This window comes from Pavona decussata, unplaced genomic scaffold (genome assembly GCF_977016875.1).
Source record: "Pavona decussata unplaced genomic scaffold, jaPavDecu1.1 SCAFFOLD_16, whole genome shotgun sequence".
In the NCBI taxonomy this organism is placed as follows: domain Eukaryota; kingdom Metazoa; phylum Cnidaria; class Anthozoa; order Scleractinia; family Agariciidae; genus Pavona; species Pavona decussata.
This window is the reverse complement of record NW_028145439.1, coordinates 3,815,214-3,838,906: the sequence shown is the minus strand read 5'-3', so window position 1 is coordinate 3,838,906 and position 23,693 is coordinate 3,815,214. Positions and strand designations below refer to the sequence as shown.

The 23,693-nt window shown below is 38.1% G+C and overlaps 2 protein-coding genes across 8 annotated transcripts in view; one reads left to right on the top strand and one right to left on the bottom strand.

The window, feature by feature from the left end:
• LOC146487413 (uncharacterized) overlaps positions 1 to 23,693 on the bottom strand; it is a 67,760-nt gene that overhangs the window by 6,952 nt on the left and 37,115 nt on the right. The window contains exons 1-5 of one of the 5 annotated variants that reach the window (XM_085087656.1): positions 4,703 to 4,796; positions 4,291 to 4,352; positions 3,192 to 3,260; positions 2,498 to 2,564; positions 473 to 543 (exon numbers count right to left, since the gene is read on the bottom strand). The exons of 1 other annotated variant lie outside the window; for it this stretch is intronic. The gene's annotated coding sequence lies outside the window, so the exon portion shown is untranslated. Of the gene's footprint in view, positions 1 to 472; positions 544 to 2,497; positions 2,565 to 3,191; positions 3,261 to 4,290; positions 4,390 to 4,702; positions 4,797 to 23,693 lie in introns of those variants that run through there. 3 more of the 5 variants (XM_085087671.1, XM_085087665.1, XM_085087686.1) reach the window with 3 other exon arrangements.
• LOC146487411 (uncharacterized) overlaps positions 6,713 to 23,693 on the top strand; it is an 81,482-nt gene continuing 64,501 nt past the window's right edge. The window contains exons 1-2 of one of the 3 annotated variants that reach the window (XR_014857563.1): positions 6,713 to 6,795; positions 12,553 to 12,641. The gene's annotated coding sequence lies outside the window, so the exon portion shown is untranslated. The remainder of the gene's footprint in view (positions 6,796 to 12,552; positions 12,642 to 23,693) is intronic. The other 2 variants (XM_085087794.1, XM_085087764.1) reach the window with 2 other exon arrangements.

Genomic DNA, 23,693 nt, shown 5'->3' with positions numbered 1-23,693 from the left:
AAATTTCACTTCATAAAGCTTTGTAGAAAAGATTGACTTATAAGAAGGCATGTCATGAGCACTGAAGATTTTTATCGCCTGACTGTTGGGTGACGGTTACAGTGCTGCACAGCCTAGTGGGAATCAACAGTGATCAACTATCGACGAAATCAAGAGAGTTCTACAAATGAAGACAGTTTGGATGCGTAAATCTTGATAAAGAGCAACTATCCTTAGGATATTTTTATTCATTTTTCCTCTAAAACACTGATATATTTCGCTGAAAATTCTTAATATTTCGTTGGAAAATTTTTAAACTCGTTTCATCGTATTTTCGCATCAAAACTTTTTGTCTGAGTAGAAGAGCATCCATAAGTGATGATTGTGACTGATTATACGAAGTCAATGGCATCACAGTGTTCATGACAGAAACCTTGACGTTTTAAAATAATAATCAAAGGTAATCGTTTCTATTCACGTCTTTGTAAATTACCTTAAAACGTAATGGGTGCTGAATCTCAAAACTTCTTAATCACCGGCTCCAGATGAGAACAGCAAGCATTGCTAAAGAAAAAAAGAGACCTTAACTAAAAATTATCTTTAAAGGAATGTCAATGTGGTAAAAGCAATCATTCATTTTCTGTGGGAGTGTGCGGCTCGGTTCTCCAAAGCCTGACTTTTTTCACTCTTTTGCAGACCAAAACGGCTTAAAAACAGACCTTTCGTCGCCGCATGTGCCGATCTTATTGACTAGTTAATATAGGGGACTAGCACCCATCCCCTCCTCCCCGGGAGTACTTAGGACTCATTGTCTCGACGAGAATCAAAAAGATGACGATTGTGTTTTTTTGTCTATAAGTTGCCGAACTGCAAATTTTGACATTAAAGACATTATATTAGCTCTACCGTTTACCGTAGCGATCACGTGCACAAGGTTATTAGAGAACTTGCTGATATCATTCATACATGTAAGGTAATCGCGTAGGCCCATTAACAAATGACGCGTCAGATTAGCTGCTTCAAACTGGTTAAGCAAGGTACTTTAGTATTAACAAAACATAAATTCTACCTTTTAAAACCCCCAATAGTCTCCAAACTTCTGAACAAATAAAAGTACAGAGAGCCGGACAGAATGCGAAGCATTATTGTCAAGGAAATAATTGGTCTGCGGAAGACAAACAGCAAATCGAAATGCATGGTGTAACCCCACAGACCCCCGTTTCCTCAATCTAAGGTTGCGTTCGAATGACTGTATTCCGGAATAAGAATAAGCGGAAAAGCTACTATATTTCTCTTTTGAAATAAATTTGGGAAGAGATTTGTACAAAATTTTGCTGACACACGATAGTTTAAAGGTGCAGTGTCAGCAATTTTTAATGTCACTATGAATAGCCCCAAAATAATGTTTGAGTTTTGTTAACAATAACCCTACTAGTGCACAGAAACTAGTATTGATTATGTTTGGCTGTGGATGGCTAGGATAAAAGTGGATTGCAACTTGCAAAAATTGGCCAACTTTTTCAAGTTATTCCTGTGTATTTTAGAGAAGTTGCTAAAAACTGATCACAGTTTGTTCTTTCTAGGAGAAAAACCTTATTATTTTCTTCCTGATGTTGTAAGAACAATCTTTGGTTACAACCAGGCTATTTATAAACCATTTAGACATGCAGTTTTGATAAAACTAAAGCAGAATCGCCGTGACAGTGCCTCTTTAACAGCGATTTTGTACTTCACTAACTCCAAAACCCCTCATGTGGGGGTGACAGCGTGGCCTTTGAACACCCTAATTTCCATAATTCGTCGTAACTGACACAAAGGAACAACTCAGCATGATCACGTCACCAGACAGTTACAATGCAAACAGTCGCACTTTTCCTCGAAAATCCGCGGGGGAAAAAAAGCACGATATTCGAGGGACGAGTCGCGCGCATGAGCAGGGAAGCCGCCAGGAGACGCCAGCGCCGGCACCCGTGCTTCTCACGGATTTGCCACTCGTGCGTGCGCGACTAGTGTTTCGAATTTCGTGCTTCCTTAGTTGTTTGCGTCCTTCCCGCGGATTTTTGAGCAAAAGAGAGACTGCTCACAATCTACCAAACAATTGATGTAATACAGATCTTACAGCGTTACAGACATGTTGTGAGTCTAGTTTTATGTTCAGAATCTGACAGGCAACTACAAGGTTAAAGAATTCTCATGTCATTAAGATTGAGTTATAGTATAGTAGATGAAATTAAGCCGTGAGCGATATCGCGCGATATGATCAGTTGTCATGGGTAGCGGAACACCCTACTATTGTAAATCAGTTAGCACGCAAAGAAATCGAGAGAGAATAGCATTTAATTGTTTTAATCACCTGATATAATTGTATGTATTTTTGCAATAAAAGCTGCTTGAGTCTAGAGCTTCTTCCGATCCTAGCTAAACATCAGGATCCATCAGTGATTATATGATCATCACGTTACAGCATTCGTGATTTATTATATTGATAAAAACTATTAATATTCTCAGTGTACATTACCTTGAAATAAAAACGTGCTGTATCTCAACACTTCTCAATCCCTCCAGGTGAGAACAGCAAGCCGAAACTGTTAAAAGAAAAAAAAGAGCTTACCTGAAAATTATTGCTGAAGGGACATGTCGACATGAAAGGTGATCAAAATTTCATTACTGATTAAAAGTCAGGCAATATCTCTCGATTCCAAAGAAGCTAATAAAAGACACAAGACTACAACTGCAGTAGGACCTAATTGTTCGGTAAAGTGAAAAATACTCCTCGTCCTGAATCACATCAAAACACAGACTTTGACCAAAAAAGACATGATATCAGCTGTGAAGTTTACGGTAACATTCTTAAAGTGAGCTTTTTCGAGAGAAGTTGGTAACAAAGCTCAGACAGTCGGTTTAATTTGTAAGTTCATTAAGGATTGGTTCCTATCTAGCGACTAGATAACGATCATATATAATCACAATCATATACATAGTCATAATAGTTTTTGTTATGAATACAATTATGTTGATCATAAGCGTCTCTATGATTATGTATTTTGGTGTTCCCACTACGACAAAAGCGTCATAACGGCCCTTGTGATTATGATTATGATCATTATGTCGCTAGTGGAAAGCCTCACATGGCAACGTGAAGCGTTCATGGTCAGTTGCTTCCATCAAGCTGATTTGCAAACTACCATTAGTGTTATCAAAACAAATTATACCTCAAATGTGCCTCCAATAGCCTCTAGACTCGACTGCATAGAAAACAGCAGTTCAATGAGATGTAGGCACTGGAAACAGAATGCGAAGCATTAATATCAAGAAAATGGTTGATCTGCGGAAGACAAACAACAAATCTGAATATCCGCATGTGACCTCACAAACCTCCGTTTCCGCCATTGTGAGATTGAAAGGAACAATTGATCACGGTATTGTGATGGAACAATGAAATGGCAGCTAATAGTTATTGGTATGGGGGTTAGTTTTTAAAGAAACCGCGGTGCTGCTTCGGTTGGGGAGTAGAAACGACTGTGTTCATCACAGTTGAGTTGATAAGGTAAATCCCCCCCCACACACACACACACAGTAAAGAGATTCAAGTGCTAAAGTTCGGAGTGTCAGCCCTTCGTCAGCTTATGCTCTTATAGGAAAATCGAATCTCCGTACTCAGTATACAGTGGCCAAATAACCTTAGCTTATCAACCCTATTCATAGAAACGAACATTCACTCCTCATTATTGATTAACGATCAATAATGATTAACGATTAACGATCAGTTAATCAACTAGCGTGAAATTATACAGTTTTACCATCAAGGTGCCAGCACGACTGGTAATGATGAGAGAGAGACCAACTCATTGAGAAGACAGGAAAAATATCACTCAGACGAAACTGAACAACAATAGACAACGAAAATAAGGGCGTGACCTTAATTTACAGTCAAACTTCTTAATTGAATTCTTCGAAATAAAGGAAGTCTTTAGATCACGCATTTGTGATTACATGTTGATAAATAGAGTATTAATAAAGCCGGCACGGCGTAAAGCATTTCAGGAATTAATTAATGTGGTCCTGAACACAAGCAAAATCGTGTAAAATAATAGCCACTAGGTTCAACCCACACAAACACTGACATATGTAAGAATTCTAAATTCGGTCTATGTAGGAACTCCAATTTCGTGGAACTCAATAACAATTCCGGCAAAGTCCATTCAACCTAAGGAGGGTGAGAGGAAGACACACAAGCAGCAAAACTAAATATTAAAGTAATGATGCTTGAGTTGAAATGACAAGAATTACAGATGATTCGCTGAACATTACCTTCAAATGAGTTGGGAAGGGGGAAGGAATCCAAAACTTCTCAAAAACCGTCGCCTTCAGCACTGGTAACTGAAAAAGAAGAATTAAAGTCACTCGAACGAATTGAATGTCGACTCAGGAGGAAGTACACATCGATCAGTATCCGGTGGCTTTTCCGGCAGTCAATAGTCAATTTCCCCAATCAAATCGGGACAATACTAGTCTAATACTGCTAGTGGGTGTATGGTAAGCTGTACTTGTAGATGATATTCACGCAAGCATGGAGTTTGTGTCAATTGTGAAATAACGACATAACGTACATATACATACACGTCCGTAAATCTGCCTTCTATTAATCCACTGAAAAATCGACTAGCCAACTAGCAAACTACGCACTGAAAAAGACATGAACATGAACCGTATTCATTAATACAGTACCAGTTAAAGGGCGTTAAACTTTCCGAGCAATACGGGAGAAGTTAGTCTGCATGAGCAATATTAAAAACCCAACGCCATCGAAACTTCTAGAAAGTCTTATGTATATACATAAACATTCTTCAAACAAGATACATTGTTATTCTGATGCAAGCCCTCAGGCAAATGCTATTATTTCGAAATCTTAATGATCAAGGAATATTAACCCTTGCTGAGAACTGTCATTCTTATATCTGCTAAGGCATGCTGTCTACGGCTTTCTCATAAAATAATTAAGACTTGGACATCTTTTACAGAATGTACCAGTTCAAATAGCACTACCAGCATGTACTGTTGCCGCTGTGAGAACCTTGCAACCACTTCATGATCAAGTTAAGACTTCATTAGTCTTCAATGACACGTGTCGTGTAGCGCGCGCGTGCTGCTGATAGAGTCAACTTTGAGCGGTAAGCGGCGTGTTGCTCATACCGTGAGCTGGTTTTTCCAAGATCGCTCGATTCTTGCATCTCGTGCTACTCTGATATTTAAAAAGGTTGCAGTTGTTGCAGTTGGTTGTATCGAAACGACCTCAACCGTACCGAATCGACTTTTCATATGTATGGAAACGATGACTGTCTGTAACGAATCCACTTGTATCGAAACGACCGGATTGGTCCGGTCCGTTTCCGATACAAAGTAAAATTAAAAAAAACAAAAAACAAAAAAAAACGAACACGTTTGTTCATGAGCCTACTTCAACTTATGACTGAAAAGTTTGACTGCGAGAAGCAGTGATTTAAAGTGACATTGAGACAAAACAATCATATGAGCGTGCGTGAAAGTTTCTGTTTCCTCGCGCGCATGGCGTGTTTTCCATGTGGTAAGTGAGTCCTTTGGACCCTCGCTTGCGTGCTTCTCTCGTTTTGCTCGATCGTGGACAATCCAGCAATAAATGATGATTGCGTCTAGTAGCAGGTGTGATTGTTATGAAGGAAAGTAGTTTACAAACAGAGCAAAGCAAAAGACACTTCAACCCCACCGAAACCTACCAAATGAGATCAAAAGAAAAGGCAAAATCAAGTTTTACGTAAAATTCAATTTGCTTCATAAAGCCCCAAACCTTCTCCTGTCGTTTTGATCACGAAGCGAAAATTCAGTTGACCAAGGCCACCTAGTACTATTCAACATAAGAAACAAATTAGAACTAGCCTCAACACAACCATAACAGGCTCGCAGCCATTGTGTGTCTCGTGACACAACGCTCCTCCCGTTGCGTGACGAGACACAACGGTTGCGAGGGAGACTATGATAATCCCAAAATGACGAAGTAAAAGCGGCAATCAAACAGAGCCTGAAACACTCTTTAACTTAAGATAGACATAGCAATAAATGTTAGCGACATATGCTAAAGATTAAATACAGCTTTCCTCATTTCCGCGTCCCTCGCCTCCCTACTCTTCCGTTCCTCTTTACGGATTGGGACGGCTGATCAATTGTTCTGGGCTCACTGTCATGATGGCAAGTAGACGAACAGTAAGTAGACGGTCACTGGTGTTGAGTTCATTGCATATAGCCTAACGAGAGCGATTTATGTTAAGTGTTAGGCGTCACGTTTTCTGGTGTCGAAACAGAACCGGAAAGTTGTAAATCTAATTAGCTTGCCAAGAAAGGATGCAAAAGTTGTAAATTGAGGAGGGGCAGGAAACGACCATTGCATCGGCTGGTCACGTGACCAACAAACACCCGAAAATCTTGGGTGTGATAAATTAGTGATGACTAGATTATGCATAATGTTGATATTGACTGGTTTCGCGCTCGGCCAAGTACAGCTGTTACGCAGGCTACTCCGAACCTCGAATCTGCGCAATATTATCGTAGCAAGATGGCAGAAACAGGCAGAAAGTATCCGTAGTCAAGAGTTCTCAAGAAGTTTGATTATGTAAAATTCTGCACTGAGGTCATGTGAAGTGACGTGCATGTAGTGTGGAGCGGTTACTCAGCAGACTTCTGATCGCAAGATGGCGGATCTGTGTTGGTGGGGCTTGTGACAGTCTGGGACAGTTGCATTGTAAAGCTATTCATTTCTGACGAACTTCGAGGAATCATTTGAAGGTATATTTTAAACTTACTATCTTACTTCTTTAACGACGTGAGTTCGAAGTACAACAAAAAAACGGCACAGTCACACGCAGAGTCAGGCCCCTCCGCGCCACCTTATGACGTTTAAGAGATGCTGAGGTTTATATCGTTCTTCATCGTACCCATCCTTGTATACTCAGCTTCAATAACGGCTGCTTTACTTCGATACGGATTCACAGAATTCCTCTGTTGTTATTGTTGTTGTATTTTCCGGCATTAATTTACTTCGTGAAAGCTTTTTCATGGACAATTTTCCTCGGGCAATCAATACTATCGGCACGGTGAGGTAGTCTAAGCTCTGCGATTTCAGATCTGAAACTCCACGAAATCGCCACAAACGAACCCAGAAACCTCACAGGACACAAAAGGAACTTAAAAGGAGTTCGGGTCAGCAACTGTTTTTGAAGTATCATTCCTAATGTTGCTTTCAAATTCGATACTTTCCCCCCGTTCAAAGCCTTATAATTTTGTATCTCAAGATACTTGTGTTTGCTATAGGTGGTGCTTACTAATACAGAGATATTTTTGCGCGGTAACTATGCGGAGAAAGCAGAACTTAGAAAGTGCTCTTGGTATCCAAAATGAAAATTGGGGGTAACCATGCATTTTTCAGAGATAATAAAGCTTCAATATGGAAAAAACGCCGTACATTGCTTTGTATTTTACAGGTTTTTTGTATTGTCGTTTCTTAATAATCTCTGAAAAATGTGTGGTTGCCCCTAATTTTATTTTTGGATTTCAGTAGCCCTTGCTAAGATCTGCTTTTCCTGCATAGTCATAAACTACGCAAAAATACTTTGGTATTAGTAGGCACTGTCCTTAACAGCATAGGTATTAAGGCCACTAAATCGATCTTCGCCTTGAAGATTACCTTGAATCGATGGCCTTGGATTTGAAGATGAAGATTTGAAACAAGTTCAAGTGGTCAGTCGGGACTTGAACCATTCACCTTCAGATTACAAGTCAGGTACCCTTACGACCGATGTGCGACAAATGCAGACTTGCAGACCTGCAGACCTGCAGACTTGCAGACTCAACATACTGGCCTTTTCCAATTCATTTTAAAAATAATATTGTGTAACCTCCGCCATTCCATATCATGCGCTGTCCGCTTGGTACGCTTTGGCTTGGCTACTTTCACGATTGTACTTCAGGAATAAAATTCTTACATGCGCCAGTTTTGAGAAAACGTTGTCAAACTATATAGCAAACAGCATAATAAGGGCTAGGTTCTGACAAAAATACAATTTTAGTGATTTTTCTTATTTTCTAAAATATCAGGATTGGGTAAACTCTCCGACAAACGAGGCCTGTTGCATTGAATTTATCGGGTATCGAACGCCTGGCAAGAACGAATTAGCTGCACAGCGTTATTCAAAAGACATTAATAAGGCTTTTCTGATATTTTGATTGGTTATCGAGATATCCGAGTTAAAAGTTAGAATAGCAAAAAAATTATGTAGACATGTTGCTCAAGTGGTCGCCATGCCAAAGTTTGTTTGAATTTAAAAATTCCTGCACGAGATGTTAGCTCTTGAAATTTCGTAAACAACACATGCCTCCACAGGGGATTATATCACTCGATCGTACTAAATGCTGCGAGCTAGTGAATCAGCAACACTCCATAGAATCAACAACACTAGCATATAATTCTCATTAAATTCCAAAGTCGCGAAAATCCGGAAGTATGCAGGTAGGCAAGTCTTGGACAACCGTGAATTCGAAAGTAGCCAAGTAGCCTTAAAGCGTACTAAGCGAACAGCACATGATCTGGAATGGCGGAGGTTACACAATATTATTTTTAAGATGAATTGGGAAAGGCCAGTATGTTGAGTCCATCAAGTCTGCAAGTCTGCAGTCTGCATTTGTCGCACACCGCTTAGCTACCCCACCCCCAGTCAACAGATTTGGTTTTACAATATTTTTGAAAGTATTTTTTCTTTGTTGGCTTCAAGGAATAGTGGGATCATCTTGTAGCTGCAGAATTAGGACAGCATGATTTGAAAATCAAATTTTGTAGTTTGTAAAACTGGCATATGCGTTAAAAAAATTATATTTCAAGAGATGCAGGGTCCGAAATTGCGCTTTCCTGGTCGCCAAATTATGCGACTAAAAATTTTGCACTGGCGACCAGAATTTCACAACTGCTCGCCAGCGGGTGATTGGCTATTTCATGCCACGATCATTATAAAACAACAACTTTGATTTTCAGCCAAATCAATTAAAATAAAATTCAAAGCCGCCCGCCAATTGGTCACTTACTTTTTACCTTTCCGCTGATTTCGAAGTATAAAACCAATTTTCCTGTTGTTATAAATCTACCACAATGTTTCACGGGTACGATCAGTGAGTTTGTACATGTATTTAGTCTTCTTCGTTAGCAGAAAAATCGCCATTGCGGCCTTAAAAGCGTTCTCTTCGTTCTGATTCTTAACAGAAAAATTGCCAACCAAAAAGTTTTGTTTGTGTTTCGCTGCGAAGGAAAAATGTTATTGACACTTTTTGGTGACCACATTTTTTCATATGGCGACTGAAAAAAAATTTTCAGTCGCCAGTTGGCACCTGCCTAAAAATGTTAATTTGGGATCCTGAGATGGAGTGTTCAGGTTTTACACACATTTCTGTGCCTTGTAAAACCAGTGGTGACAGTCAGTTGTAACATGCTAAGCAGGACAAAGAATAATTATGTCATGACACTTGGCAACTTTTGTTTCAACTCAAACAATTTTCACTCCTCAATAAATAAGCGAGTAATAGTTTGTGCATCATAATATTATGTTGGTCATAAAATTTGGAATTCCAAGGTAAACCATTTTGTCATTTTAGTCGTGTTCTTACGCCTTGGATGGCCAGAGATATTATATCTTCACGCTTGACTTGACGGCCAGCTGTGATGCTACAAAACAGGTGCAAGACAAAGAATTGGTCCTGAACTTGCCAGTACATGAATCAGTTTTTGCTCATAAATAAGTATACAGTGTAACCCTCTGATTCCCTGAGCATTATAATAATTATTTTAAACACATTTTCCTATCAAAGATGAGTATTTTGTCGTTGTAAATCTTTTTAGGCCTTATAGAGTCAGATATATCATGTTTTTATACTTGCCAAGAATCTATCATATACGCATATATTTTTAGGTCTTATGGGGGTCTAGACACAAAAAGGTTTTTGTCTTCTGAAAATATCAGATTTCATCGATAATCTATTTACGCTTAAATATTGAAGACGCCAATTTCGCGTTTTCGGAAGGAAAACACACCTTTTTGAAACTGTAAATCGAAAGAGGAACTTCTAGGAATACTCGACAGTTTCAACGCCGGAAATCCAAGTATTTACGGCGAAGAAATTATGCTTCGAGGAAAGTTTGTAGTTTTACTGAGGCGACAAGCTGGCGGACATCTCAAATCATTATTTTCGCCATGGACTTTCTTGGCAATGTTCGAGTGTTTCTCGCAATACAACTCACAAAGAATTACAGGTTTGATTGTGAATTTGTACTGAAATACTATTCTGATTGATCGATTCTTCGTATTTCAAACAGTTTTTGCAAAATTTTTGAAAAACGTGCTCCGCACAGGTCGATAAATTCGCTTCAAAATTGACTTGCAATTCCTTCAAATCGCTTGCGAGTCGGTCGCCTCGCGGCTAAAATTATTCGCGTTTCCTTCTTAGACCTATACAAAGACTTATTTAAATAAATTTTTCATTTAGGAAAGCTTTATTGCCTGTTTTTCTTTCTATTTTCATTGATGAAACGTGACGACTGCCTAATCTTGCGTAAACAAACACGTCTTCTTGAGAGCGGATCAAATTACTGCCATGTGATGCGAGGATCAAATTTCATCGAATTTTCGAAATTTTTACCTTCAGGTTTGTTTTTTGGGTAATCTTTAATTCGCAGCCAGGGTATTTTATTCGACAATTAGAAATTCTAGCTATTCTAGACTAAAGGAGTGCTGTTTCTTTGACCCAGTAAGTTGCCAATTTTTACGGCACATTAGGTTAATTATTAACAATATGCTAATTTGTGAAAATGTCGAAAACACGTGGGCTGCAATGGGTTAAGGAGGGTCAGAAGGGTTTCTAGCCTTGTGCGCTCGCGTAACCCATCCACGCCATAACTAAGGTGTTCACGTCAGCTGAATGAATCAAAATGTCTATCAAAAGTCACATGTACAGAACACCAGAAGTGGAAATATCTGTGTAAAATCATATGAATCGAAACATTTGTTTTTATCTCGAAATTTTGCTTATCTTGATTTTTTGCATGTATGCCACATTCAGTTTGCCACTTCAAATAGAAATGTTTGGGAGAAATTTATCTAGTAGAAATTTTTGTAGGCGAAAAAAGTCTTTTATTGAAATAACACAAGATCTACTAGATAACTATCTGTCATATTTCCAAAGGAGTTATTTCATCATTTCACAAACACTACAACAATGAAAAACCCTTACCAGCCTCCTTAAATTTCCTTTTCTTTAATATGCATAAAATATTTAGCCCTGCTGATAAAAATGTACAAAGCAACAAGCCCTAGGATTTCACGGTAACGATAGTTTCCGGTACCGTGTCGTTACCGTGTGCTTAAAATAACGGAACCAAAAAATAGTTTCCCATGTAAATATTCAGCTTTACCGATGAAAATTCACTTGATATGAGTTTTTCCCACTCTGATTCTCAATTAGTAGAGCAATTCGTTGGTTGACTCTGCTTATATACAGACAAAAACGTTGTTTAGCATCTCTCATCCTGACCGCCATCTTGTATCGTTCCCAAAGTGCATTGCAGTACGGTACTGGTGACCCATGTGTTCCTTTCTCCGTGCAATCAATATGGCTTCCGGCGCCAAAAAGAAGAAACACGACTCTGTAAGTTTAAAAACATTTAAGAGGTGGTCTTTCAGTGATGATTTCACCGTGGAAACTGACGATGAGGGCCAAATTTCTTTGTTGAAATGCAAGATTGCAGCGAACATTTCACATGAGCATGCTTAGCTTCTTAGTTCGATCTATGAGTTACCCGATCTGTTATACGACTTTTTTCAAGCATTTTGTCCATTTCCTTCTCTGCTTTTAATTGAAACGTTCTTTTGTCTTTCGGTATTTCCTTTCTGATTCATCTCACCGTATTCAGTAGACATCTTGGAAAATTAAAGGTTATGAAGTTTTCTCAAAACATGACAGTGAATGAATGAAACTGATGAATTGGAAATTACGGCCAGTGATCGTGAATTACTGATCAAGTTCTTTTGTTTGTCAGACGTTGAACATTTTTTTAAAAAAAGTATACACTGAAGCTCTGTTTTAAAGTATTTACAAGCCATTTATTGAAATCAATGGTATAAAAAATGGGTTCCCATGAATTATAATGGAACCGAAAAATAGTTGCAGATGGGCTCCCATGATCTCTAGGCACAGAACCGAAAAATTGTTTTCCATGGGATTTGAAATCCTAGGGCTTGAAGCAAGCAGATGATACCAAGTAAATTTCATGCTTGATCAGTTGATGTAATGTTTACGATTTATGGTGATGAAGCGAGTGAAGCACAGTATTAAAAAGTTTCACGTGCTGCTCTGAATTCTAACAACAGATTTGTCTTTCTTCTGATAAAAGAATTATCAGTTCATCAGCCTTACCTCCTTCCTATATACCAGGATTTAAAATGTATGTGACATAATTTTTTTACTGGCTTGATCAAGTTATTTTAAATCGATTTTTCTTTCCAGTATTTGAGGTGTGCAAAGCGTCAAATTCCACTTCCAGTTGCACACAACTGCGCAAGATGGGAGATCGTTGATAGCAGGGCCGTGACATCGTAAGTACTGCACTGGATGGGAGACTGGGGAGCGCACGGCTGTGACATCATTAGTCATAGAGTTTTTATCTATATTCTCAGTTGTTTCATTCTCAACAATCCCATTCATGTTTTTGTCCACACAGTTTTCTTAATTCCTCTGTGAAAAACAACTGTGGAATCGAGAAATCCCAAGAGTAACATTCCTGTATTGACGTCATCTCCCTATTATCCTCAGTCTTCTGTTTCGTGCCATATCGTACTCAGCTGGAAGTTTAATTTGATTAGGAATTATTTTAAAAACAACATGAAGATAATTATGATCAAGCCAATGTGTGTACATTGTAAAAAATCATCTCTCATACATGTATACACTTTAAAGATTCAAGACCAGCTTTATTTTATCAGCAGCATTTATGGAGTGAGCGTGTCAGATTGATTGAAATATGATAGCTGTCACTGACATTTGATAACATGCAAGGTTTGTGTTCAGTTTGTTTTCATGCAAACTGAGTGAAATACAAGGGACGGTTTCTTATGTTGTTTGGTTCAGTATTAAATAGCATGTTTTGTTTTTACAAACAAGTAATATTCGATTCATCTACTTAGATTTCTTTTTCTTTGACAACAGTTTTGTTCTTTGTTAATTTGACAATTTCACAGAAAATTTATGGTAATGAATAACAATGACAAACACAAACACCTGAACAAATGTGCTGATCAATTCCAACCTTCATTTCTCCCAGTCCCCCCCCCCCCCCTCCCCTCCTTCCTCTGATCCTGCACACACCTCAGGCATTTGATTGTGTACCAGGCTTGGGAAATATAGAATTTGAATAGGGGTGGGGAATTTTGAACTGGGGTTTTTGTTTGGCCTAGACAAGTTCCTGCATGGGTTTTCCTGGTTTTTGGAAGTTGAGGAGTTTTTTCCCTTAGTGAGCAAATGGCTCACTCAGTACCCTTTTTTGAAAATACTTTTGGAATGTGTTGTTAAAAATATCACAAAGCATAACAAGTGATTGCTTGAAGCTAGCTGAAAATCTGTTCCCAAGCAACTTAGGTCTTTGAGCACATAAAAACAACCCGAGGCACTGTTCAAATCATGTTTTATTTATTTAATGTGGATGTCCTATTGTCTAAACTGTTAGGATTTAGAAGATCTTTAAGTTTAGTTGGGCTTAAGAATATATAAACAATAGCCTCCATTTGGCGCGAAAATATGCTCAGATATTTGTCCGCGGACATAATCTGTTCCGAGAAGCGAACAGTTTTCCGAGAGAGAAGCTCGAGGAAAACTGTGAGCTTCGAGGAACAGATAATGTCCAAGGAAAAATATCTGAGCATATTTTTAAAGCCAAATGGAGGCTATTGTGGTTATTATCCTTCAAATATTTTTCGCAACATGTAGCAACGAGCTTGAGTATTTGAACATTTCATTTAAGAACAGTTTACCGTTAAAAACGTTTAGAGCGTATGTTGTTTTCTGATACTGTTTTATCGACCAGCAGGTTTATCTCTCCTGTCACAGAAGCAAACCATTCCCCCACCTTGACATTAATTTTATTTGCAAACAAGACGCGCCTTGAAGTTTTTGAAATTGGGGAATATCATTAGATATTCCCCAGTTTTAGCTGGGATATATTTGGTCACGTGAGGCGTTTAGACCAATTGCGCGCGAGCGAAAATATTTGATGGATTATAATGTTTGATATGCTCGGGTCTTTGTGATACAGGAGTTCATTATATTGTATTTCCAGTGCAATAGAAACCAGGAATAGTAATTGCCATACATTAGGGTCATCACCTTTTTTGGCATAAGGGCAAACTGATGGAACACCAGAAAAAATATTTGCAGACCAAAATGTTATCTAGATGAGTAGTAGTTTATTTCCAAAATTAAAATGCATTCAATTTTTTGCTTCAGGATAAGGAAGCCTTTTTAGCAATTTAGCTTCATGCATAGAGTTTCAAAGGCTATTAATGGGCTTCTTAAAGTGCCCCTAACCCTAAGTTCAATTTGTTTTCTTTTGGTAGATTTCCATATCTGTGAAGAACTCATTTTCGAAAATTTTTTTTAGACATATTGAATCCTTTTTTTTTTACGCCACTAAAAGTTACTGAAATTTTTAAATTTTTGTGTGCTTTAAGCCCTGCTGGACAAATTTTTGTCTTGTGGGCTCATTAGGAACGAGCCAATGAGAAGCATCTGATATTTGACACTTTCTTAGCTGTGACATAAGAAAAGGACACCATTCCAAAGACTTCAGGCCTCGGATCGTTATCAGAAGGAGTCTTATGCATGCTGATTCCTTTCTCTGCATTTCGAGAGTTGCTGCATCCAAAAACCACACATTTTTCAACCATTTTCTCTGTTTACAATTGAAGCATTAATGCAAATCTTCGGATATTTTTGCACGATGTCCTTTTCTTACATCACGCTCCATATTTGGACGCATTTGGCCGAGTGACGGACCAATGCAAACGATAGGTGAAAATATCGACAAGACTGCCTTCACTTCTAGCGCTCGTAAAAAAAAGGATTCAATATTTCTCAAACATTTTTTTCGAAAATGAGTTCTTGAAAGATATGGAAATCTACCAAAAGAAAACAAATTGAAGGGCTAGGGGCACTTTAAGTTGTAGACCTCTCAACACCCATAGCCATTTGAAGGGTTACACAGAATAAGGCCCCAAGTGACTGTTGATGTAAGGTCAAATTCTCCTATTGTTTCACAAGCGAAGGTAATAAGTTAATTTGTGTTCTGCACTTTGTTGACAGCTGTATATAATTTAAGCCTTTTTTATTATTGTTTTTCTTAGCGATAAGACCTGTCACGCGATATTCCCTCCATTTTTTATTATACGTAGCCAATCATATTGTAGCTCGTTTGTGGACTAGCATGATCAAAAATTCGAACAGAGAGAGAGAAAGAATCCTGCTATTGAAAACAGCGTGTTCGTGACCTGTCTTAAGCGGGATTACGCCTTACAGAATTGTAAGTATATCAACAATATTATAGAGAAAGTTTGCTGTTGAAGTTTTGTTTTCAAGTAGAACTGATTTTTGAAGAATGATAGTTGGTCAGCTCACATGTATAATTTACTTTCAGTTGACCATAGCTAGCTTGTGCAAACTGGAAATTGCGCATTAAACTAGTTCAAAACAACTGGAAGATCCTGTGGACATTGTTTTCCTGGTGTATCTTCAAACTGAGTAGCATGTTAACCCACGGTGCGAAACAATTTGGAAGAAGAATTTAGCAATTTATATGAAGTCACTTCGTAAGGGCTTTCTTTCTGGTACCCCTTCATTTGTCCCCGTGTCTGTCCTAATAATAATACATAGGACCTTCCTATAGGGTGAGACATGTCTCTTTGTTTTGCAAATCCACAATCAAAAATAAATATCCATTTAAACTAGCTCTGCTTGGATGCCCCTGGATAAATATTGAATTAAATAAATAAATAAAAATTCTAAACATACAAATAATTGAAGGGCTGGGAGCATAACCGACTTATGTCGAATTTCAGCCCGTTTTTCGAGTTTGCTCGGATTAGTCCGAATTTTTGCATGTGAACTTCAATTCGATTGGAAAACATTGTTCAGTATTTTTTTTCTGCCGATTTGTGTTTCATATTAATGCCATTGGGAACTGTTACCATCTTCTAAAGAAAAATCGATAACATTATAGTCACTATGGATGACCAAAAGGACAATGCATCGAGTATTAATATTTGTATTAAATATAAACTTGTTGTCTTTGAACCACGGCACACGAAAGCGGTCTTTCTCGCGGGAGAAACAAAAAAAATTCTGTTACACTTTCATTTGATTGTTGCAAACTACTACGTGTGTGACAGGAATGTAAGAAATGCACCTCAGATACAATATGTCATCAAAATGTCCGCACATTTCTTGGCCACAGTTCTCACCACTAAAAAGTCACTTATATATGTTCGTTGGCAATGTTTTACCTTTGCCAGCGTGTAAATGCTTTGTTTATCATTAGATCGCCATGTTGAAATGCGTTCCTAAAGGTGTTTCACAGAGGAAATCTATTTTCCAACAGTTCTCACCCCATTACGTAAAAATAATTCAAAATTCAATTAGTTTCTTTATTTCGAAATGGGCGAGAACTGTTGCCAAAGTACTAAGACGCACTTTTGCTGTGATCAAAAGGGGTAGAATAGAAGGGCAACAAATCGGTTTTTCATTGAGAGAAAAGTTTATCTCAAAACAAACCATTTCCTTTCCTGCAACACGATTTGAATAAGCGAGAACTGAGGGCAAGAACTGTTACGCATTGAAAGACTGAAAACAAGTTATGTCACGCACTGCGTGACTTACGGCCTTACTAGCTTTCAAGAGACCGGTCTTTGTATGAAATGCAGTTATTTTCCCTTACGGTTAAGTGAAAAGTTACAACCATGTTAATGAAATAATGTGACAGTGTTGCTTGAAGTTCGTTACGCTACTAGTTGGTTTAATCGCCCCGAAAGGAAAACACAAAATTGGAACTAGCATTTTGCTGAAATCACGCTAAAGCTATTTGCGCCACACTTAACCTACGGCTAAAAAGAGTAACTTTCTTGACTTCGTTAATGCACAAAGCGAAAATATGCACCATAGGACTTGGCTGACCGAAAGCCGTAACTTACATTCCAATGTTTCCACTTCCCAAATACGCATGGTTACCTTACAACAAGAACGCGCGGTCCGAGTCTTCTTAACCGACGAGTACGACGTGGACAACATCGCTAACAACATTACCCTTCCAAGCATGTTCACCAGTAAACAAGGAAACCACCACATTCCCCTTCCCCCCCCCCCCCCCTCCAACTCAATGTTGTTTTCTGTGTCACGAACAGTCTCCTGGCAAGCATCACCTTCCAAATCAACATTGCATAAGGGGGAGGGAGAAATAACTGTGGTAGAATTAAGAAGAGAGAAACAGTAAGTGAGTGGTTTCTACATCTGTTGTTGGTTGTCATTGCATAGGGGGAGGGACTGGGAGAGAGAGGTAAAGTTCTGTGGTAGAATTAACAAGAGAGAAATAGTAAGCAAGTGGTTTTTGAGCTGTTGGTGTTTGGTTTTCTCAAGGAGTTTTGTACACGATTGTAAAACCGCGAAATGTTTTCAAAACCAGGGAGAGCAAAAATTGGGACAAATCCGAGCGAAATCGAAAACTGGGCTAAAATTCGACATAAGTCGGTTATGCTCTCAGCTCTTCAATTACACTGTATTTCCATTGACATGTGTTAGCAGTTTATGAAAGCAACCATGTCTGAATTTTTTTATTCTATAATCAAGGCCAGAAGGTTGGGACATACTCGCATTTACAATGTTTGCCCACACACATGACAGAAACACTGTATGCGCAGACGAACAGTCCCCATTCCCTACCCTCACCCCCTTGTGATGTTGAGCCGGTGTAATAAAATGACTTGTAGACTTCACCATTGTCTCGGGGGAAGGGGCAGGGGCAGGATGAGAAAGATGTCTTTAAACAAAAAAAATAGCTTCATTGGTCATTGACACTAAATTAGCGGTTAACAGCAGTGCATGTACTCCCAAGACCTTTTTGTCCTTAATTGTAGCTAGAACCAAACCGCACATTTTCATAAAATGCTGCAGTTTATTTTACTAGCAGATTTTCACTTGTAGGATTTTTGACAAAGAGAGACCACTGTAATTAAAAAAAAACAGTACACCATTATTACAACACTATTGGGATTCCCTTGTTGTATTTCTCTGACTAGTTGCCTCCAGTGACTTGTCCAAAGTTAGTGACTGATATAAGAGGAATAATTTGATTGCTCTGTGGGCTTATGGTCAATAAACTGTCCCATAAAAGCAACACAGGGACAATCATTAATTATCTGAGGGTACAGTACCCAGCAGCTAAGAAATCTGTGAATATCATTTCATTCCTGGGGCCCGTTTCTCAAAAGTAATTCTTCGTAAACTTTTCAGGTGGTTCTCGAAGCTCCTGTTATAAACAATCCTGATAATTTTCCTGGTAACTTGCCCGGTAATTTACGGAAGGTCATGACCTCCCATAAAGTTACCGGGAAATCGCAAGTGTTTCAATACTTAACAAAAATGGCGGTCAGAGGCGGACTATTTTGTGGAGTTAGAAGACCTCATTCTTATCAAAGATGACCTATTCTAGCTGACATAGCTGACTGTGAGTCGAAAGATCCAGGCTTTCACGAGCGAGAATTGAGTGGCTCGTGAATGAACTTGGAGATGAATTGTGGAGATGAAACACAGGGAGACGCTGCCCGCTGGCTCCGGAAATACAGATAAATACAAGCGTAGCTATTGTTTTTGTTGTTGTTTTTAGATAATGTTTGAAAACACTTAGGATGTCTGCATATAGGTGCCATATAAATTTGAAAGATTATGAAATCATTACTATTTTTATTGTTATTATCAACAAACGATGGAAAAAAATCAATATTTTGCCATGTAAACATGGCTCGCTCGCCACAAAAAGGCGCACATTATTATCACTCTGAAATGGCTTCCTTGTTTAGCATAAAATGGGTTCCTGTCACACAAAACTAATCCTACAGCAAGCGAAACTGTTTTCTTTTATGGCTTAATATATCGTTCAAAATTCTTGGTGTTAATTTGCAGAATTTTAATAAGAAGGAGGAAGTTAGAAATCTGACATGCTACAGATGTAAACATAAACATAACAGAGAGATAACGATGAGTGCCGTGTTATGCGCGGTGCTTGAAATACACAAATGGTGTTTGCTGAATTAGCTAGAGGGAAAAAGAATAAGAAGCTTACTGTACTCACGATAGAAAAACAAAAATAAATAACTGACAAAATCGTCCTTTTTGCAAAATAGTTGCAGTAGCATTTCAATTGATCGCACCTTGTGATACAAAACAGTGTACAAAAGTCGATTTGATATCGGTAAAAATAGTCCTTGATACATGTCTGCCACAGAAAATGATGAAATCACACCAGTTGAACGATAGCTTTTCAGTTTTATAACTTGTGAGACTATTCGTTATTCCCAATTTTCTCTACACTTTATACTAAAGATCAAGCCAAGCTACTTCAGGCAACTGATTATCACTTCCAAATTAAATGATGATGCAAAATAGTGATCTCTCTTGGTTGCTCTCCTTTGATACAACAAAAAACTCAAAGTTAAACTTAGCACGTATTGCATTGTCCTTTAATAATCATGAAGACAGTACTGCTGCATCCATAACAGCAAAATAGAATGAATCGAATGGACTACGCGTGGTCCCAAGTCATTCTCCTTCTCTTGCGAATGAACGTGAAGCGCGCGCAAGAGCCTGGTAACGGTCCCCAATTTTACCATGTCCGGAAATCACCAGGAAAGTTTAGGGGTGCTTCGAGAAACACAACATCGGGCCCAAAAAAGTTCCCCGATAACGGCCGCCCCTGGTCTCAAATTGAATATTCAGATAAATAATCCAAATGGATCTGACTAGATTAAACATTAATAAGCTCTGAGAACAATCTGAGAACACAGGAAATACCATTATTATTTTAAATATTTTTTTAATTCCTCTTACTAACTGAGCTTAAGGTTCCTACTGTAAGTTACGGACCGAGTTTTTTCCCGTGTGTGGGCCATAAACTAACGGGAAGAATAAGGATCCACAACATACAGTACGGGCCAAGAAAACAAGGTAGGACGATATTTATTACATCTCTGAAGTTAATCGCGCAGGTGGGCGCATGGGAAAGAAAACTTTCAAATTTAGCAGGCCATACAGGAAATACGGCCCACTTAATTGACCAATCACATCAATGATCATGCATACTTACTGAGAGATATAATAGAATCTTCTTACAAGGTGTCCCTTAATATAGTTACAGACCTCAGCCTCTATTATTGCCAACCCTTTAAACATCTCCAACATGAACTAATAAAAATTATTTCTCCAAACATTTCTTTTGGGAAGGTTTACAGTATAAACATTGTGGAAAATGTCTCAACCAATTTTACCCTTTATTTTCGTCACCTCTATGTTTGAAGAATTACTGGTGCAATTAAAAACTGGATCATTGTATAATGCAATTCCAGGGATTTGATTGGATCAAGTGGCCTTGGTCTATTTAACAATTATTCCACGAGCGCGCATTGGATATGAGATGATAGATAGCCAACGGGGCGCGTAGCGCCGAGTTGGCTATAATCATCTCATATCCAACAAGCGCAAGTGGAATAATTGTTTTATTAAAAACAATCAAGAAATATTGCTAGATCTTACTGATTTCGCTGTGAGAGAAGAACCAGCAGACAATTTAATGGCCATCATTTCTCGGCCATGGTATAATGACTCATATACCATGACCGCTTAGCCAATCAAATCCCTCGAATTTCATTATACAATGATTCAGTTTTTAATAAAAGCCATTATACCAGACCAGAGAAATAGCAACCATTAAAATAATTGTTTTCTGGTTCGTGCAAAGCGAAAGCAGAACAACAATTTTACTCTCACTCACTTGTTGGATGTGAGAAGGTGATACAAGTCAAGCCTCACTGGCTGTCTATCATCTCATATCCAACAACTGCAATGTTAATGTTGTAAGGAGAAGTGAGATGCTGATCTCACAATTTATTTTTCTGATCTCACAAATAATACTAATAATAATTAGTAATGGTAATAGGACTGAGTGTTGTACTACTCAGGAAGTAATCAGGCACGAGGCCGATTTGAAATTACGAGCCTGATTACCCCTGAATTGTGTGACACAAAGTCCTATTACCAATTAATTGTGCCAATAACAAAAATGTCTGAATAAAAGTCACTGGACCAGCTAGTTTCCTCCATTTTTCTTTTCCAGTTGAAGCTGGACAGCTTACCTGTACCCATTTTTTTCACTGATTTTGATTGGTTATCATGTGCCATGCAGTGAAATTTCTTTGGCTAGTGGCATTTGCTACTTGATTTTCATTGGTTCTTTAACTGTCCGATTTGACCTGTCCGATGACAAGCTTCTAGTTATCGGACAGGTCAAATCGGACAGTTTTGGAGTTACATAGCAAAATTATTATTATTATTATTATTATTATGATGATGATGATGATGATGATGATGATGATGATGATGATGATGATGATGATGATGATGATAATAATAATTATAACAATAATAATAATGGGTCTTTTATTCTTCAAAAGGTGAAAATACATATCTTCTGTTACAAGTAGGTAAAACATTTACCTATAGTAAAGCTTTAAAGCTTGAGGTACACATGCATATCAAGGGGCTGCTTTCAGGGAGAGTTGAAATCCTTGAGAGGATTGGTTGTAGAGACACGAAGAGATGATCAACAGTGTGGAGTCGAGTACCCTGCAGTGCCACCACCTTTAATAGACCCTTTAACCCCTAATATCAAAGAACAAATTCTCCTACCTTGTCCCCATACTTTTTCTTTAAAAATTCTGGGGTGAAGTTATTAAAATATCAAGAAAATTAACTTGGACGATCATACATGTATCCTCAAATTCTGATAACCTCAGACAGTAAATAAGCATTGATATGATACTATAAGGAGAAATTTGATACTGATCACTGTTTGGGCTTATAAAAGATTAAAATTATTATATTTAATAATATTTTTTATATCAAAATATTCATGCTTTCAGTGTGGTTTAGTGGTTCAGTGTAATGTCTTGGAAAAGTCAAACCAAAACCAATAAGGAGAAATTTGATACTGATCACTGTTTGGGCTTCAAAGGGTTTTAAAAGATTAAAATTATTATATTTAATAATATTTTATATAATTATCACAATATTCATGCTTTCAGTGTGGTTTAGTGGTTCTGTGTGATATCATGAAAAAGTCAAACCAAAACCAATAATATTATTGCAACTCATTTGCACGCGGGTTCTCGTGACATGTCTGCCTCAAGTGATGATTGGTCCTTTTGTTCTACTTTTAGGACAGCCAATCAAAAACCTCTGACCTATCCAATGAAATTTGGAGGAATGCTTCCAACTCCTCTTATCTATATTGGACGTAGGCTCAAATATTTGGATCTTAAACGCCGCATAAATGAAAGTTAATTGGAGTTTTTCATACTGGTATAATCTCACAGTTGATTGTTAATATAGAAACTCGCTCTAAATCACAGGGTAGCTACAGCAAAGGAATAACTCAGTTTATTTCCACGAAGGGTTGTGGATAAAGGAGCCACACCTACCTTTACCATCATTGGTGTTATTATGTATCACACTGTTCATTTTTTCTTTGCTTGTTTTTTCCTACAGAAGAGGGAAACAAGGTCCTTTGTTGTGTGGAATTTTTGGAAGTTAAACATGAGGGCAGTTTATGCAATCAGACCTTTGTTTTCAAGCATTCCTTTTCTGAGATTCAATCCCCATTTGAGTCAAAAGGTTTTATTAGGAACTTTCAGTGGGGTCAACAACTTGTACAGCTCATCATGGCCGTTACTTAGAATCACTAAAACAGCGGGGAAAGATGATAGCCTCTACCTCATTAACCATTCCACTGCGTGCTACACTACTAAGCCAACACATCCGTTCAGAGATAATATTCAGCTGAACAAGAAAATAACATCACTGAAGACAGTTAAAGATCAGCTAGAACTGTTTGACAGTTTTAAAAATTCAACAAACATAGTGAACAGGATCACCATGCTTCACCGCATTGCCAAGATCACCGAAAGAGATAAAAAACAGAAGCAAATGTTGAAAATGGGACAACATAGAGAAAACAGTCCATACTTGGAATTGGTGGAAAGCATCACAGTAGTCATCTCCAAATGCCAGCCTCGGGACCTTGCCAATTTAATGTGGGCTTTAGGAAAAATGGAAGAGAAAGAACACAAGCTGGTTAAAGTATGTGAAAAGGAGATTCTGTCATGTGGTATCGTGGCCTTTGACAATGCAGGCATCTGTCAGATTGTGAATGGATGTGCAAACCTGAACTTAAGAACATCAAGGATATTTGGAAGCTTACAAGACGCTATATTAAATGGTCAGCTAAAGATTGAAGATTTTGAGGATCGTGGTCTGTATGGAATGTTGTTGTCATTTTGTAA